At 37.5% G+C, this 16,451-nt stretch overlaps 1 pseudogene; it reads right to left on the bottom strand.

Annotated features, from left to right (window-relative positions):
• Nucleotides 1-16,451, bottom strand: part of LOC105049740 (uncharacterized) — a 196,564-nt pseudogene that overhangs the window by 170,278 nt on the left and 9,835 nt on the right.

The following is a 16,451-nucleotide window of genomic DNA, read 5'->3' as shown; positions in this document are numbered from 1 at the left end:
TCCCCACATCATCTCACACCCCTCCTTATCATCTTATTCCCAATCAAAAGGTCCAAGACACATGGAAGGCAATAGGAATTAATCTGAGAGTTGCTTCATGTAGAAGGACTCTTCAGAAAAATTTCTCCATTGTTTTTCGATACATCGTGAAGCTTCAATAGGACCACCCACTCTACCCAACGGATAGAGTTCAACCTTGTGGCCATCCAATGGCTCAAAAAGGAGGCACCAATCAGACTTGGGCGTAAAGAAATAATAGGCATGAAGGTGTTTTTAAGATACCTTAACCACTTGGACTCTTAGTCCAAGTGGCACCAAGGATTACGGCGTGGCTAGGGTTTGGATCAAATCCATTTGATTTCAAATCTAATCCATTCAACCAACTATTAGATGACTGACCAAAACTCCACATTCATGATGGAATTAGCATGGAAATTATTTGGATAAGTATGAGGAGCAGACAGCTCATCCCAAGGGGCATCATATTTTTTTTTGTACACAAGGAGAGACTCCATGCGTCAAGAGAAAAATTCTCTTGCTCGTGGAACCCAAAAAATTAGTGCCCAACTATTGGCCTAACCAACCAAAGGTCAACCCAATTTAAACCCAAAAGAAGATTGGATTTAATTGGGTCTAATTAGCCCAAATTAGGAACCAAACAGAATCCAATTCAAACATGGAAACTAGGATTTGCAATATGTTCTAGCATGTTCATTCTGCAAACATGATCTAATCCAATTAGACTCTTGATCAATTTCTTTTGTATATGTTCTATTGAGTTTCATATCTAGCCAGCAGTAGGTCTGGATATAAGTTGACCTGATTTGATTAGAATTCAATCTAACCACTTTAGGTCTAATCGAGCTAATTCAATTTCAACAATTAGAACCCTTTCTAATTGACGATCAAATTAAATTCTTTAATTCAATCAAATCTACAAAATAAGATTAACGTCTAACAATATATCATGTCTACTTAGAAGACATAAAATTTTGATAAAAATATCAAAAATATCCTTCAATGATAGATTATCATACAATTCAATCATTCGATTATCTTTCATCCTGAATATGTTTATGAGTATGGATTTATGTCAAATTTAAACATATATTCTTATCGATTCTCCATCGATCAATGATAACTCTAATGAAGCATTAGAAAGCCTTTATTAATCTTCATCCTCCTCTGGTTAGAGACTTTCTGAGTCATCTAGAGATGAGAATGCATAGGATGTCATCTCCTCTTACTAAGAGTGATCGATTTTTTATTGATCGACTAATAATCTTCATACACACTACACCATATCCAGAACATTACATACATATCTTAATTATATGCCTAGGTATGAACCAAAATATGAGTTCATATGCATAAGATTTTATGGTGGTCTCAGGTCTAAGGATTACTTCCACTACGCCCACTTAGAGAATTATCTTTTGACATGTATGTAAGGCTCCATAAGATGTTCTCTTTCGATGAGTCAATTCAATGAACTCATTCTCAAATGAGCACCCGCAATCTTATATTAGTATCTCCACACAAGTAGCTAGTGAGATCAGCCACCCTCTCCATCGAGCAAACATAAAATGTGCTGATCTATTCAAAATATTGATCTTTGACTCAATGCTCCTATGATCAAGAATACTTAAGATTAGAATTTTAAAATTTTAAGTCTCACATGCATGACCTATTTATGTTCCTTAAAATCATTATCCTAATCTATGGGATTCATCATAATCTTAATAAATATAAGATGCAGCATATGATGAAGCATAAATACTTTTATTTATTGATAAAATGTCATGTACATGAACAGAAAGATCAAAAGAAATCCCTCACAATACAAATTATGATTGGCTTATAGTGCACTAATCTTTCAATTCACATGAGAATCAAATTTTTTCTCAAACTGTCTCTATTTTATCTAATATTTTCTTGGTGGTCTTAGGATAAAAATTAGTCATTCAAAGAGTTTTGCTAAGGCCACCAAGGACATAAGACTTAGAGACATCATTAGCTAGGTTCCTATTAGTATAATTTCTCTTCATTTTTAGCTATCTCAGCTTGATCGATTACTAGATTTAGTTTGATAAGAGGTTGATCAACAACAACAATATACTTATAACAATAAAACCCTAGAAGGATATCAATTCTTTGCTTCCAATCTATAAATTAGTATAATCTAAGACCTCAAATTTTAGGGTATCACTAAATGTAGATCCACAACTGTGTAGGCAAAGAAATTTTTGATATCCATTAATATACGAAATTATAAACTCATACATCTTATAATATGTCTAAAAAATAATTCACTTACATGTTGGGAATTCATAAAAGGTACCTAAAAATTATAAGAATATGATTAATTATCTAAGATATAATCTTAATATACCAAACAATTTGCATTACTAGTTGGAGATTTTGCAAATAGTATAATCATCTACACAAAATGATAAATTAGCAAGTACATTAAGCATTGAGCATTTTACAAATTATCAAATTTTCTTAAATAGATATATGCATTATCCATTGGGGATGTTGCACCTTTTTACATCAGATTAACCAACTCTCACTATTACTGGCTATATTTAGTTTGAGACTATAGACATGAATAATCATATACATAGTCTTAAAATATCCATAAAAAAAATAATAATAGCATAGCATGCCTTATGAATTTGATGCAGTAGGCAATAAAGTTTGTCTTTTAATCTCCAACGAATATATGCAATTATGATACGTAATATTCAAATGAAGTAGCAATAGCATATGTTGGTTAACTAAACAATAATCAATTATAGAATTGAAAATATATCTTACATAATATCAAAGAAATTAAGCTACCTATTCCTTACAAAAACAATTGATCTTTCTTATATAAAAAATTCAAATTTCTCATTTATAGAACTTAACAAGTCTAAACTCTTGACATGAAATTATTGTGCAATTCATAATAATAGAGGTAATAATCACTTATATTTGTTAGATGAAATATCTAATTTCATAATATTTTCATAATAAACTTTATAAAAATTTATTCTACATGTCTGACATGATGCCCCAAGAATTTTAGCTCCAAATCCTTCTTTGAATAGTAGTAAAAATCTTTCTTTCAATGATGATAAAAAAATCATTCTTTGAATAACAATAAAATTTTTTTTTGAATAGTAATAAAATATATCTATAAGTGATTGGCCTACTCTTTTAGTCAGGCTAGATTTTTTAGCATACCTCACGTATAAAATCGAATGAGATATTTATAGACATCTAATGTCATGCAAAAAGACTCTTTGTTTATGAATTTCATAAATCATAGTTAACACCTTAATAAAAGTGACAAATGAAGATTATGAATTCTAAATGATAACATCTCAAGGGACATATATTTCTATCTCCCACATAAGGTTAATTCATCGACCACAAGTTCCTTGCATTGAATTCATTCCTGTTTGTATACCTCATTTTATTCCCACACCTAAAATCATGGCCTAATATATTTCCAAATTAAATATGAAATCAGATGATATATTTAGTTTAAAATCTATTTTTGAAATCATAAATCCAATAAATATATGGTAAAAAAAGAAAAAGATCTCATGTTATTATTTGGCACATAAACGAGATGATGCCACCAAGCAAGACATTTGTTCTCTAGACATTAGAGAAAACAATCACATACATGGGCAAGGAGGATTTGTAGAGTTTGGTAAATGACAAGTTCCTTTTGAAGTCTCTTCAAAACTTCCACTAAAGGTAAAAGAAAGTTGTTGATTTGCTTAAATAAGAGAAGTCACAAGTTTGTTTTAAATATATATAATTTGCTAGAAAAGTTAAATAATGTTTTGGGTTTGGACAAAATTTTAGAGAAACACTTAGATGTGTAATTAAAAATATAGTCATTTAATAAGAGATTAAAAAAAGATTACAAATGTTGAAACAATACAATAGACTATTTTATTGAACATTCAAATGATTGCCAAGTGATCGAATATTTGGATGGATTAATTTTCTAGTGTTTTGAAATTATTGTCCAAAAAGAAAATTGTAAATGGCATGCAATGCATTGATCATTTAAATCAACTATATAAAGGGTCCCAAAATAATTCAAAAGGATCTTCCTTAAGTAGGCAACTTAACATGCAAATAGGCTGCTATGGCTGATTCAAATCTCATATATGTAAGCCAAAATTTCTACTTCTTTTGGTAAATAGAGGACATGAAAGTTGTTCTCAAAAATAAATAAAATTTTAAGTGATTTCAAGAAGTTAAAGCTTATATATATATATATATATATTATGATTATTCATCAAGTTACGAGATCTAATCAAGATGGATAATTTAGATCTAAAGCATTTAGAGTCTTTTGAAGAGCATGCACTCTAGTGCCCCTCAATGGTTTTGTTTTTCACTTTAGCATAATGATATGCCCAGAAGGAAGAGCAAAAAAATTTCCGACATAGTTAAGAGCACATTGATAACCAAGAGCGTATCAAAGGAACTAGAAGTCTAAGTCATGGTCTATGTCATTTACTTAATGAATAGAGATGCTCCACAAGAAGTCTACCAAAATTTGTGCATGGGAAATGAAATACCTTTTTGTTTACACTGATCTTGCTACATGATGGCACCACGGTGAAATAATAATAGGGCTTCAAGACCCTAATGGTGACTGAGACCAAAGTAATAGTCATTGTAATAGAAGTATTAACTGAGTGACTCAAAGGTATCTTAGCATGGAACGTCATTCTATATGCCAAACAAGAAAGACGACCAAGGCAAGCTATTATAGGCAGATTGAATGAAGATCAATTGTGACAAGCTTGAGGCCGATCAAGCATGATTGTGGAACTTCTCTATCAGTCCAACAGAAGGTAGGGATCTAATCATTATAATAATATGAGTATTGGAGGGCAATTGGTGGTAGTTACTAGAGCTATCAAAAAATTGGAGGCTAGACATAGGTTGCTACCATTAAGAGTGGACTATTTCTATATAATTTATCATGTTATATAGATAGTAGAATATAATATAAACTGAGACTCTTCTTTTGCCAATCAAACAATCAGTTTATCTTTAATTTATCCTTACTTTTACCTTTTAAATTTTTTACTTCTAATTTTCTACTAGAACACTAGTTTACTAGAAGTAGTAGAATAACTTATAGCCCTAACTATGACCCACTTGTCCTCTTATTCTAAGCAAGTGTGATAATAGTGAAAGTCTTTGAAGATCAAGGCATGCGAACTGAGGCTACTATCATGGTCCTCTTTTCCTTACCTCCTTTTTGGCTATCCAATGTTGGTGGTGATATGGTATGAAATCAACCTACCTATCATGGTGGGGTTTGTGGCAAGTAATTTCAAATGTGTTTGAATTTCAAATAGATGATTTAGATGAGGAAGGAGATTATAGTAGATTTAAATTTTTAGATAAGGAAGGAAGTTTTGACAATCCCTTGATTTCCACCTTCAAATTAGAATAGATCCATACTCTCATGTCAATATAAATAGAGCCAAAGGGATCCTAGGAGAACATGCTTCAAAAGAGAAAAACTTCCATAACTCAAAGCTTTTATAGTGAGATGCTCTCAAATCTTCATCCATCATTCTACTCTTTTTTTTTGTAAGTTTGTAGGTCTATGAGTAGCCAAGACTGAGCAACCAAGCTTAAGGCCAACTTGCCAAGAATGAGATTGAGGTAAAGATCAAGGCTAAGGTGAAGACAAAGGTCGAGTTGATCAGCCCATGGCTCAACAACTAAGCCCAAGGCTAAGCTGTCAAGCTCAAGGCTAACCTATCAAGAATAAGATTAAGATGAAGATGGAGGCCGAGTTGAGAATCTCAAGGCCATGCCACCAAGCTCAAGGCCAACCTACCAAGAATAAGGCTAAGGTGAAGATCGAGACTGAGGCGAAGATCAAGGCTGAGGTGAAGATAGAGACCAAAATGAGAAGCCTATGGTGCAATAACTAAATCTAACACCAACCTACCAAGCTTAAGGCCAACCTGTTAAGAATGAGGCCAAGGTGAAGATTGAGGCCAAGGCAAAGATGGAAGCCGAGGTGAGAAGCCCATGGCTGAGCAACCAAGCTCAAGGTCAAGCCACCAAGCTTAAGGCCAACCTGTTAAGAATGAGGTCAAGGTGAAGATTGAGGCCAAGGCGAAGATGGAAGCCGAGGTGAGAAGCCCATGGCTGAGCAACCAAGCCCAAGGTCAAGCCACCAAGCTCAAGGCCAACCTACCAAGAATGAGGCTAAAGTGAAGATTGAGGCTAAGGTGAAGCCTGTCGAGGTTAGAAGGTCAAGGTTGAGTCACTAAGTTTAAGGCCAACCTACTAAGAATGAGGCCGAGGTGAAGATGGAAGTTGAGGTGAGAAGCCCATGACTCAACAACCAACCCTAAGGCTAAGCCATCAAGCCCAAGGATAAGCTACCAAGATCTAGGCCGATGTGAATATCCAGGTCGATGTGAAGATGGAGGCTGAGGTGAGAAGGCTAAGGCCGAGCCGCCAAGCACAATACCAACTTGCCAAGAATAAGGTCGAGGTGAAGATCAAGGCTGGGATAAAGATCGAAGCCAAACTGAGATGGCCATGGCTAAGCAACTAAGCCCAAGGCTGAGCTACCAAGCTTAAGGCCAACCTATTGAGAATGAGGCTAAGGGGAAGATCGAGACTGAGGTGAAGATGAAGGTCAAGGTAAGAAGCCTATGGCTGAACAACCAAGCTCAAGGTTGAGCCATCAAGCTCAAGGTCGAGCTACCAAGATGAAGATTGAGGTCGAGGTGAAGATAGAGGTCAAGGTGACAAGCCCATGGCTAAGTATCTAAGCCTAAGACCAAGTTACTAAGCCCAAGGCTGAGCCATAAAGCTTAAGGCCAACCTGCTAAGCCTGAGGTTGAGGTGAAGATATAGGCTGAGGTGAGAAGTCCGTAGTCAAGCAACCAAACTGTTGCCCAGAAAGAAAACCTAAGAGGAGGGGGTGAATTGGGTTTTTCAAAATTTATACAAGTAGTGTGCTATTTTAAAGACTAGTGAAGTGTTGATGAGTGCAAAATTCAAGTATGCAGAAATATAAAATGCAAGAAAAGCTAGAAAGAAGAACACAAGCACAAACACACATGATATATAGTGGTTCAGTGTCCTTTACACCTATGTCTACTCTCCAAGATCCACTTGAGAATTTTATTATAATCTATCCAAGATTACAGTCGGATAGTTTTCTAGGCTAACCATCCAAAATCTAGTTAGCTTTACACCGAATAACCAACCACAACCTACCCCAAGTCAACCCTTGACTTCCAATCCAATTTCTAGGCTTGGATGAGCCTATCTCCTTACTTCAAAATCCAATTGAAGCAAGTTACAAAGGAGAATGACAAAAAATAGAATAATAAAATACAAAAGCTCCTTTAATGAGTAGATTGAGAGTTGATGAAGCTTGTCTGTTGAGTGCTTGAATGCTTGTAGTTAAAGCTCTTGAATGTTTCTTCAATGCTCTCACACAAGTCAAGAGAAGCAAGTTAGAAATTGGTGAACTCTTTTGAACACAATAAATTTTGAAAAGTCACTCTTTTCAATTTTGAAAGGTATGAACAGTTCCTTCTCTTTGTTTATTAGATTTTTCTTTTATATTTGAATGACTTTTTACCAAGTTTGATGTTGTTTGAGCCCAAAACTAGCTATTTTTATCTGTTGGAGATGAAATATAGCCATTGAAAAAGTTCTGGATAAAATCTGGCCCACTGCAAAATTAGTCGTTAAAGGCTGTCAGAGCTCCTCAAGTTGACTCAACTGGACTTTAAGTCGACTTGACTGGTCTTTGAGTTGACTTAGATGATTTTCAAGTAGACTCATTCTCAGTCAACCGAAATATATCTCTTTATAAAATTATGTTCACTGAGATAGAGTTGACTAGATTTTATTTTGAGTCAACTCGATCTCAAACCACAGAAACTGATCTTCTATTTTTTGAGACAGAGTCAACTCAGCTCACTTGTGAGTCGACTCAATACCATATCATTTCTGTGTGCAATTCCAAAAATATCCTAGAGTCGATTCTATTCCATCTTGAGTCAACTTAAACTTCTTCAAATGGTCTTTTGCATGGGATTTGACTCCAACTTGTGTCTAAGTAGCTTAAGGTGTTCTCATTTAGTTTCAATGATGCTTTGCATCTACAAAAATATTCTTAGATAAAACTTAAAAGATATTAGTATCTCTCTATGCTTCAATGTTTGGTTATCATCAAAATCATCCTTGAAGTCAACAATCTCTTCCTTTTTTATGATGACAAAATATTGAGCATATACAAAAGAATGGCTCAAATTAAATCAAGTATAAGATATGCATTTGTGAGAACTTAATCACAATACATATTTTCATTTTATGAGATATAATCAGCAAAGAATTTTCCAAAGAATTCTTTTTAGCAATGGTTGAGCAATTGTCTCCCCCTCAATTCAAGTTCTTCTTGTTGGTGATTTTTAAAGTTTCTATCATTTTACATTTGCATATTCTCTTCTTTTCTCCCCTTTAATAAGTGCATTCTATGAGATTTAACATTCATTAAACATTCATTTTGCATTTGCATATTGTCTTCTATCATTTTGCATTTGCATATTCTCTTCTTTTCTCTCCCTTTGTAAGTGCATTCTATGAGACTTAACATTCATTAAATATCCATTAACATGCTCATCAATTATGTTAATATGCTCATCCATTAATGTGCTCATTAACTCATACTATGCTCAATCTCTTTTTCTCGCCCTTTGTTATCATGAAAATCAAGCAATGAGACATTCATAAAAAGATAATTGCATTGAAGAGATAACTATGTTTGTATTATTTATGAAAAGATGCGAATTAAACAATACAATACAGATTCAGCCATTGCAAATGAAGAGTAAATTCTAAGCCTAAAGAGACTAATCCTCATCAGATGAAAACTCGATGATAGATTCAAAAGATGAGGAAGAAGGTGCCGGGTGCCAAGTCTTGCTTCGGGTCCTTGCAAAGGGTCCAGGGCGAACAGGAGGAAATCTAGTGCCAAGTCTAATTGAGGCACTGAGGGGGGGCCTAGCTATAGATGGGTGAGGTTGACTAGTTAAAAATCTGGGCTGGATAGGCTGGCTAGTGGATGACTGACTCATCAGCTGATTAATCTGTGCCTCAATCTACCGAAGTACAGTGATGAAGATCTCCATGCTGTCATGCTATGTAATGATAATTTCTTCAACTCTTCTTGTAATTTTGACAGCTTCTGCAATCAATCGCTCAATATTCTGAGATAACTTAGATGTTCTACTTTGAGTTTTTTTCAAAATTTTTAGCCTCTCAGATAGATTGCTAATCTGTTGGCTAAGCATGTCAAAATATCCCTCAGATGACACCCTATGCTCCTCTAATTATTATAAAGCTGCACGCAGTATCTCCATGCTCTCAGGCCATGAACTGACGACATCATCAATCCTTTTGTTCATCCTGACTGCCTCCTGAACCAATGAAGCAGTATGATTTGAGGCATCAGTCCTATGGCTCTCTATCCTCTCCAAACTCTCAAGTCTCAAAGTAAGTCTAAGCATGTCACCACGGAGCTACTGAAACTGTGACTGAGTATCCTCTCGAAGCTCATCGTGGCTTTGTAATATTTGAGACTTGAGATCTACAAACATCCTGCCTATTCACTCCATAATTTGATCCACATCAGCTCCCTTTACAGAAATGGTCTGATGCATCCATGGGATGTGGGATGAAGCTGGAGTAGGACTGTAGCGAAAATTCAGTGCAGGGGCAAAATGGTAATTTTAAATTTTTTTCAAAATTACTATTTTACAGTGAAATTATTAATTAATCTCAGTAATTAATACTAATTAACCCTACACTAGGATCTAAATATGATACAACAGCATATATTTAAATTTAAAATTCAAATTTGAAACAATAAACTTTTTACTATACTGTATTCAGAACACATCACCTTTTGTGGATAGTCGATCACCGTAATTTGATCACCGTCGGGGGGCTCTGATCGTCACGTCACAGCCATACTAGTATCTGACCTCTACGGATCATCCACACGAAGCTCCAATCTGATCGGTTCCTCACGAATGCTAGTTCGTGATTTCACCCTTTTGATGGCTGATGTTGATCGAACTTCTTCAATCGATGTGTGCCGACTCCTCGGATGCTCCGAATCATCTGCATGGTTGGTTGAGAGGCTGATGGATCTCTCCCTAAAATTTGATAGACTCACGACACTCGTGACACACCAATCTCACTTCCCGAACCCTAGGTAGAAACCCTAGGGTACACACCAAAAACCCTGCACCCACTTCTCTCTCCTTTTTCTCTCCTCTCAGTAAATTTTGAACACTTCAAAATTTTTTCAGAACCTCCCCACGCCCCTTTTCTTTTCTTTCTTTCATTGCCCATGCCCCTCCCTTTCTCATTTTATAAAACATCGCAAGAGATGTTGAAAGCATGTGAGTGGATAAGAAGAGGTGGTTGCTCACTTAAATTCAAATCAAATTTGAATTCAAGTGTCAACCAATCTTATCCTCATCCATTTATGCGAGAAAGAAGAGATGGTGTGGCCTTTTTTTGTGCATGGAGACTTTCACGAGAAACCATTTCTCGTATGGAATATGGGGCGCACAAAAGAGGATAAGCTGGCGCATGGTTATTTGGTTATCCATTCAAATTCAAAACTCCTTTGAATTTGGATGGGTAACAAACCAAGTTAATCCAAATAATTGGTGCACAGAAACATGGGCGTGAGAGAGCTTTGCATGAAAAAAAATTTACTAGAAAATTTCTTCTCGTGAATTCAAATGGGCGCAACGAAGTTGGGTGGCGCAGGAAATTTAAAATAAGGTGGTTTGATTCAAATTGAGCCAACCTAATTAAAATAGGTTAAGCACAATTAGACCAGATTAAACCCAACACAATTAGACTTAATTAGGCTCAATAAAATCCTAATCAAATCAAAAATTAACTAAGCCTAACCCCTGATCAAATCAGGAACTAAACCACCTTAGCGATTAGATCAACACTTAACCTAATCGGGTCAATCCAAACTGAATCCAATTCAATTGGACTTGATCTAAAAATAATTACTCAATCAAATTGAGTTAATTAGTGATCAAATCACTAATTAAATCTTTCATAAATATTGAGTCCAAATTTGATAGGCAATTAGGCATCAGAGACCATCGATATGAAACCCTGATCAAAGAGTTCAAATTTCAAATTCAAAATTTGAAATTCAAAATTTTGACCTCGGTACCCAAAATGTGTAAAACTCATGATTAGAGAATCCTAATTCTCAATCATAGAGTCCCAGACATATAAGACTCATAATCAGCCATCAGATCAGAAAGGAATCTCTAATGTGTGTGACCCCGCAGGTTTGAACCTAAGCCGGTAGCACAGGAACCAATTTCTGTACTAATCGAAGTGACCATCTAGCAATGGTACCCGACGACTGGATAGATCGAATAGTTGCAATCGCAATATTCAGAACCTACGTGAATATGGTTACCGTATAATTCATCCCTTTTGACCCCTGTGTTTAGGACGACTCCGGGTTAAACTGTCAACCCTGATGAGATCATCCGAATCGTGCTCAACTCAATTAGTCTTGTGACTCCTCACTAGGACTACCCTGGTCAAGATTTTGCTAAATTAAAACACGACTGTACACAGCTCCTAAACTGGAGTGGTCAATCCCATCTTGACATACGCACCGACAAGTCAAGTATTTGACTACACCCAGCAGCCTTCCGTCACTGAATTAGAAATTCAGGTAGTCCAGTACCTAAGTACAGTGGGTTGCTTGCAAGTCACCGTGGCGGTCTCAGGTCGGAGGGATATTTATACCCATATCCCATCGGAGCAAATCTTGACAGCAGAAATAGCTCCGGAGTCGGTCACGTTCAGTGCAGATGTACCATTACATCTCACCTGTATGCCATACCAGTGTCTCCACACTCCTTGGTTATGAGGACAACCAACCCATATGGCACACAACGATCTATGCTCGATAAATGTTGTCATCCTTGGTAACAACGTATCATTTGGTCGTGAATAGGTTTAAGGACTAAGCGACAAATCCTCCTTTGTCGAGTCTAAATAGTCCTAAGGACTTCACCACAACACAGGAGTTCATTAGAAGATGAAACATTTGTGATGAAAAAATACCAAAATAACTTTTATTTATTTATAATTCATGTACTAATACAAAAGGAGCACAACTGTCAACAGGCTGACAATTGGCTTTGGGACACTATTCCCAACAATCTCCCACTTGGCCTAAAGCCAATCGGTGCAGTATCTAATACCCATCTTCGACTTGTAGTCGTTGAACTCCTTCACCGCAATGGCTTTAGTGAATGGGTCGGCCAGGTTCTCCTTCCCATTGATCTTCTGAAGGTCGACGTCACCTCGATCCACGATCTCCTGGATGAGATGGTAGCGGCGCAGAATATGCTTCATCCGCTGGTGTGCCTTCGGTTCCTTCGCCTGAGCAATGGCTCCAGAGCTATCACAGTAGAGCAAAATTGGACCAACAAGGGAGGGTGCTACTCCGAGCTCGGTGATGAATTTTCTCAGCCACACCGCTTCTTTAGCAGCATCTGATGCAGCAATATACTCCGCCTCGCATACTGAATCAGCCACAGTGTGCTGCTTGGAACTCTTCCAGCAGACAGCCCCACCATTAAGGGTAAAAATAAATCTTGACACACTCTTGCTGTCATCGCGATCAGACTGGAAACTAGAGTCTGTAAACCCTATAAGTCTCAAGTCCGATTCACCATATACAAGCCACTGGTCCTTAGTATTTCTTAAATATTCCAGGATGGTTTTAACAACCTTCCAGTGATTCTCCCCTGGATCAGATTGGTATCTACTCACTACCCCTAGTGAGTATGCTACATCTGGTCGTGTACATGTCATGGCGTACATGATAGATCCCACTGCCGAAGCATATGGAATCCTACCCATACGCTCTCTCTCTTGAGGTGTTGTCGGACAATCCCTTTTCGAGAGAGAAATTCCATGGCCTATCGGTAGATTGCCTTTCTTGGAATTCTCCATGCTGAACCTTTTCAGCATAGTATCAATGTACGTGGACTGGGATAAGCCAAGCAACCTTTTGGATCTATCCCTATAGATCCTCATCCCTAGGATGTAGGAAGCTTCTCCTAGATCCTTCATGGAGAACTGTGATGATAGCCAAATCTTTATTCCCTATAATGCAGGGACATCATTCCCGATTAAGAGAATGTCATCCACATACAACACAAGAAATACTACTACTGGACCATTAGCCCACTTATAAATGCAGGGCTCTTCTTCGTTCTTATTGAAGTCATACGTTTTGATCATCCTATCAAAATATATGTTCCAACTCCGAGATGCCTGCTTAAGTCCATAAATGGACCTTTGTAGCTTGCATACCTTAGACTCATCTGTGGATGTGAACCCTTCAGGTTGTATCAGATACACCTCTTCGTCCAGCTCTCTGTTTAGGAAAGCTATCTTCACATCCATCTGCCAGATTTCATAGTCTAGATGGGTAGCTATCGCAAGCATAATCCGAATGGATTTGAGCATTGCCACAGGAGAAAATGTCTCGTCATAGTCTATACCATAACGTTGACGATATCCCTTGGCAACCAGACGGGCTTTATAGGTCTCCACCTTTCCATCTGTGCCCCTCTTCCTCTTGAAGACCCACTTACACCCTATGGGTTTCACTCCTTCGGATGAGTCAACCAATGTCCACACATCGTTGACCTTCATGGACTTCATTTCGGATTTCATGGTCTCTAGCCATTTCTCAGAATCAGGTCTCTGCATTGCATCCATGTAGGTGATCGGATCCTCATTGTTTTCATCAAGTTCGACAAGATAGCCATCCCAGACCAAGAAACCATAGTATCTGTCCGGTTGATGTGGTACTCTACCAGACTGCCTTAAGGGTGCATAATCAATGGGCTCCAGATCTGATCTAATCAAATCCGGTTCAGGTTCAGTAACATGTGTCGATTTTTTCACCTGTCGAACTTCATCAAGTTCGACCTTAGAGGCAACAGTTCCTTCACTAAGGAACTCCTTTTCTAAAAAGATTGCCTTAAGGCTGACAAATATCTTTTGCTCATCAGCAAGGTAGAAATAATACCCTTTGATCTCTTTTGGGTATCCTATAAAATTACACTTATCAGACCTAGGTCCAAGCTTGTCTGTAATTAAACGTTTAACATAAGCCGGACACCCCCAAACCCTAAGGTGCGAGAGTACTGGCTTACGTCCTATTCATATCTCATATGGCATTTTGGCTACAGACTTACTCGAAACTCTATTTAGAAGGTAACAAGCCGATTCGAGTGCAAATCTCCAGAGGGAGATCGACAGACCAGCAAACCCCATCATGGATCGAACCATATCCAATAAGATCTGATTCCTCCTTTCAGACACACCATTATGCTGTGGTGTTCTAGGAGGAGTCCACTGAGAGAGAATCTCATTCTTCCCTAGATATGTCAGAAACTCATTGGAAAGATATTCACCTCCTCGATCAGATCGAAGAATTTTAATACACTTCCCAGTTTATTTTTCTACCTCATTTCTAAATAGTTTGAACATTTCAAACGACTCTGACTTATGCTTCATTAAGTAGATATACTCATACCTCGATAGGTCGTCTGTGAAGGTTATGAAGTAGAAATATCCACCTCTTACATTTGAGCTCATAGGTCCACATACATCAGAATGTACCAGACCCAAGAGTTCACTGGCTTGCTCACCTTTTCCAGTAAAAGGTGACTTGGTCATCTTTCCAAGAAGACAAGACTCACAGGTTGGAAGTGATTCACAATCACCAAGTTCAAGATTCCTTCTTGAGCCAACCTGTTTATCCTATTCTTATTGATATGACCTAGCCTACAGTGCCAAAGGTAGACTTCTGACACATTATCTATTCTAAGGCATTTACCGAAGTTTTGAACCACATTAACAGGCTGTGATAGTAAGTAAATTTATTATTTAATTATCCAATAAATATTGTAACATCATTCAAAATGATATTGTAAATATTTTTTTTTATTAAAAAATCATAACCGTACATGGCCAAAAGGCCTACAGAAATAATATTTAATAAAAAGCTTGGATAATTGTGACATTCACTCAGAATTACATTACAAGAATTGATTACAAGACTCATGATTCCTAAAGCTAGAATTGGAACTTTGCTTCCATCTCCAACGTTCAGGAACCTCTTGCCTTCATCAAATCTCCTACTGACCTGCAGACCCTGCATCGAATTATAAATATGATAAGGGCTTCCGATATCCAATACCCAGGCAGTAGTATCACAAATGAAAAAGTTGCAAGGAGTTATCATATAATTACCTTACTTCTTCTTCGACCTGTTCGGATCCAGGGAGGCAATGTATTGAGGATAGTTCCTCTTCCAATGCCCCTGCTTCTTGCAAAAGAAGCACTCTGTCTGGCTCTGGTCGGGCTTGTGCTTCTTGATCTGACCCTGTGCAACTGTCCCAGCATGAGGCTGCACCTTCTTGTTCTTCTTCTTCTTGTTCTTCTTCTCCTTCCCAAAGGATCGACGATAAGAAGAAGATCCTCCCACTACATTCACCGACTCCTTATGGAGCTGGTGATCCTTCTCAAAGTTCTGCAGCAACCCCAACAACCCGAGGTAGTTTACTGCAGGCTTTGTCATTCGAAAATGAGTAAGGAATGGGAGGAAGGACTTGGGCAAGGAATTAAGGATCGTATCCTTACCGAGCTGCTCGTGCAGAGGAAAATCCAATTTGCTTAGGTGCTCAATCATCTCGATCATGTACAGTACATGATCAGTGACTGAGACCCCATCCCTCATCCGAGCATTGAAAATGGCACAACTAGTTTTGTGCCTTTCAACGTCGTCAGGCGTGCCAAAGGAGTCGTTCAACATTTGAAGCATCTCCTATGGCTGGGCATTCTCAAACCTGCGGCTGAACTCGTCATTCATTGCTGCCAGCTTAATACATCGAACGGTGGTGCGGTCATTGAGCCACTTCTGGTAAGTATCTCGGATCGCCTTACTAGCATTCGGAGCTGGCTCCTCAGGTGCTGGATCCATTACTACATAAAGGATCCGCTCATGCCCAAGGATGATTTTCAATTTTCGATACCAGCTATCGAAATTAGGTCCCATGAGCTTGTCATTATCTAATAATGACCAGAGCGACAGGGTAGTGGCCATAGCTGTATAAAGAAAAACCAGACCTCTATTAGTACATAAATTAATACTAAAGATTTGGACTTTAGTCTAAAGTTTTTTCCAATATTTTTACGAACTGGTAGCCTCAACCTCCAATTCGAGGAATTACTTTAATTCCTTAATGGGTACTAGAATCCATACAGACTACACACGAGCCCAACTTTGGTTG

This window comes from Elaeis guineensis, chromosome 8 (genome assembly GCF_000442705.2).
Source record: "Elaeis guineensis isolate ETL-2024a chromosome 8, EG11, whole genome shotgun sequence".
In the NCBI taxonomy this organism is placed as follows: domain Eukaryota; kingdom Viridiplantae; phylum Streptophyta; class Magnoliopsida; order Arecales; family Arecaceae; genus Elaeis; species Elaeis guineensis.
This window is presented reverse-complemented; position numbering and strand designations above follow the sequence as displayed.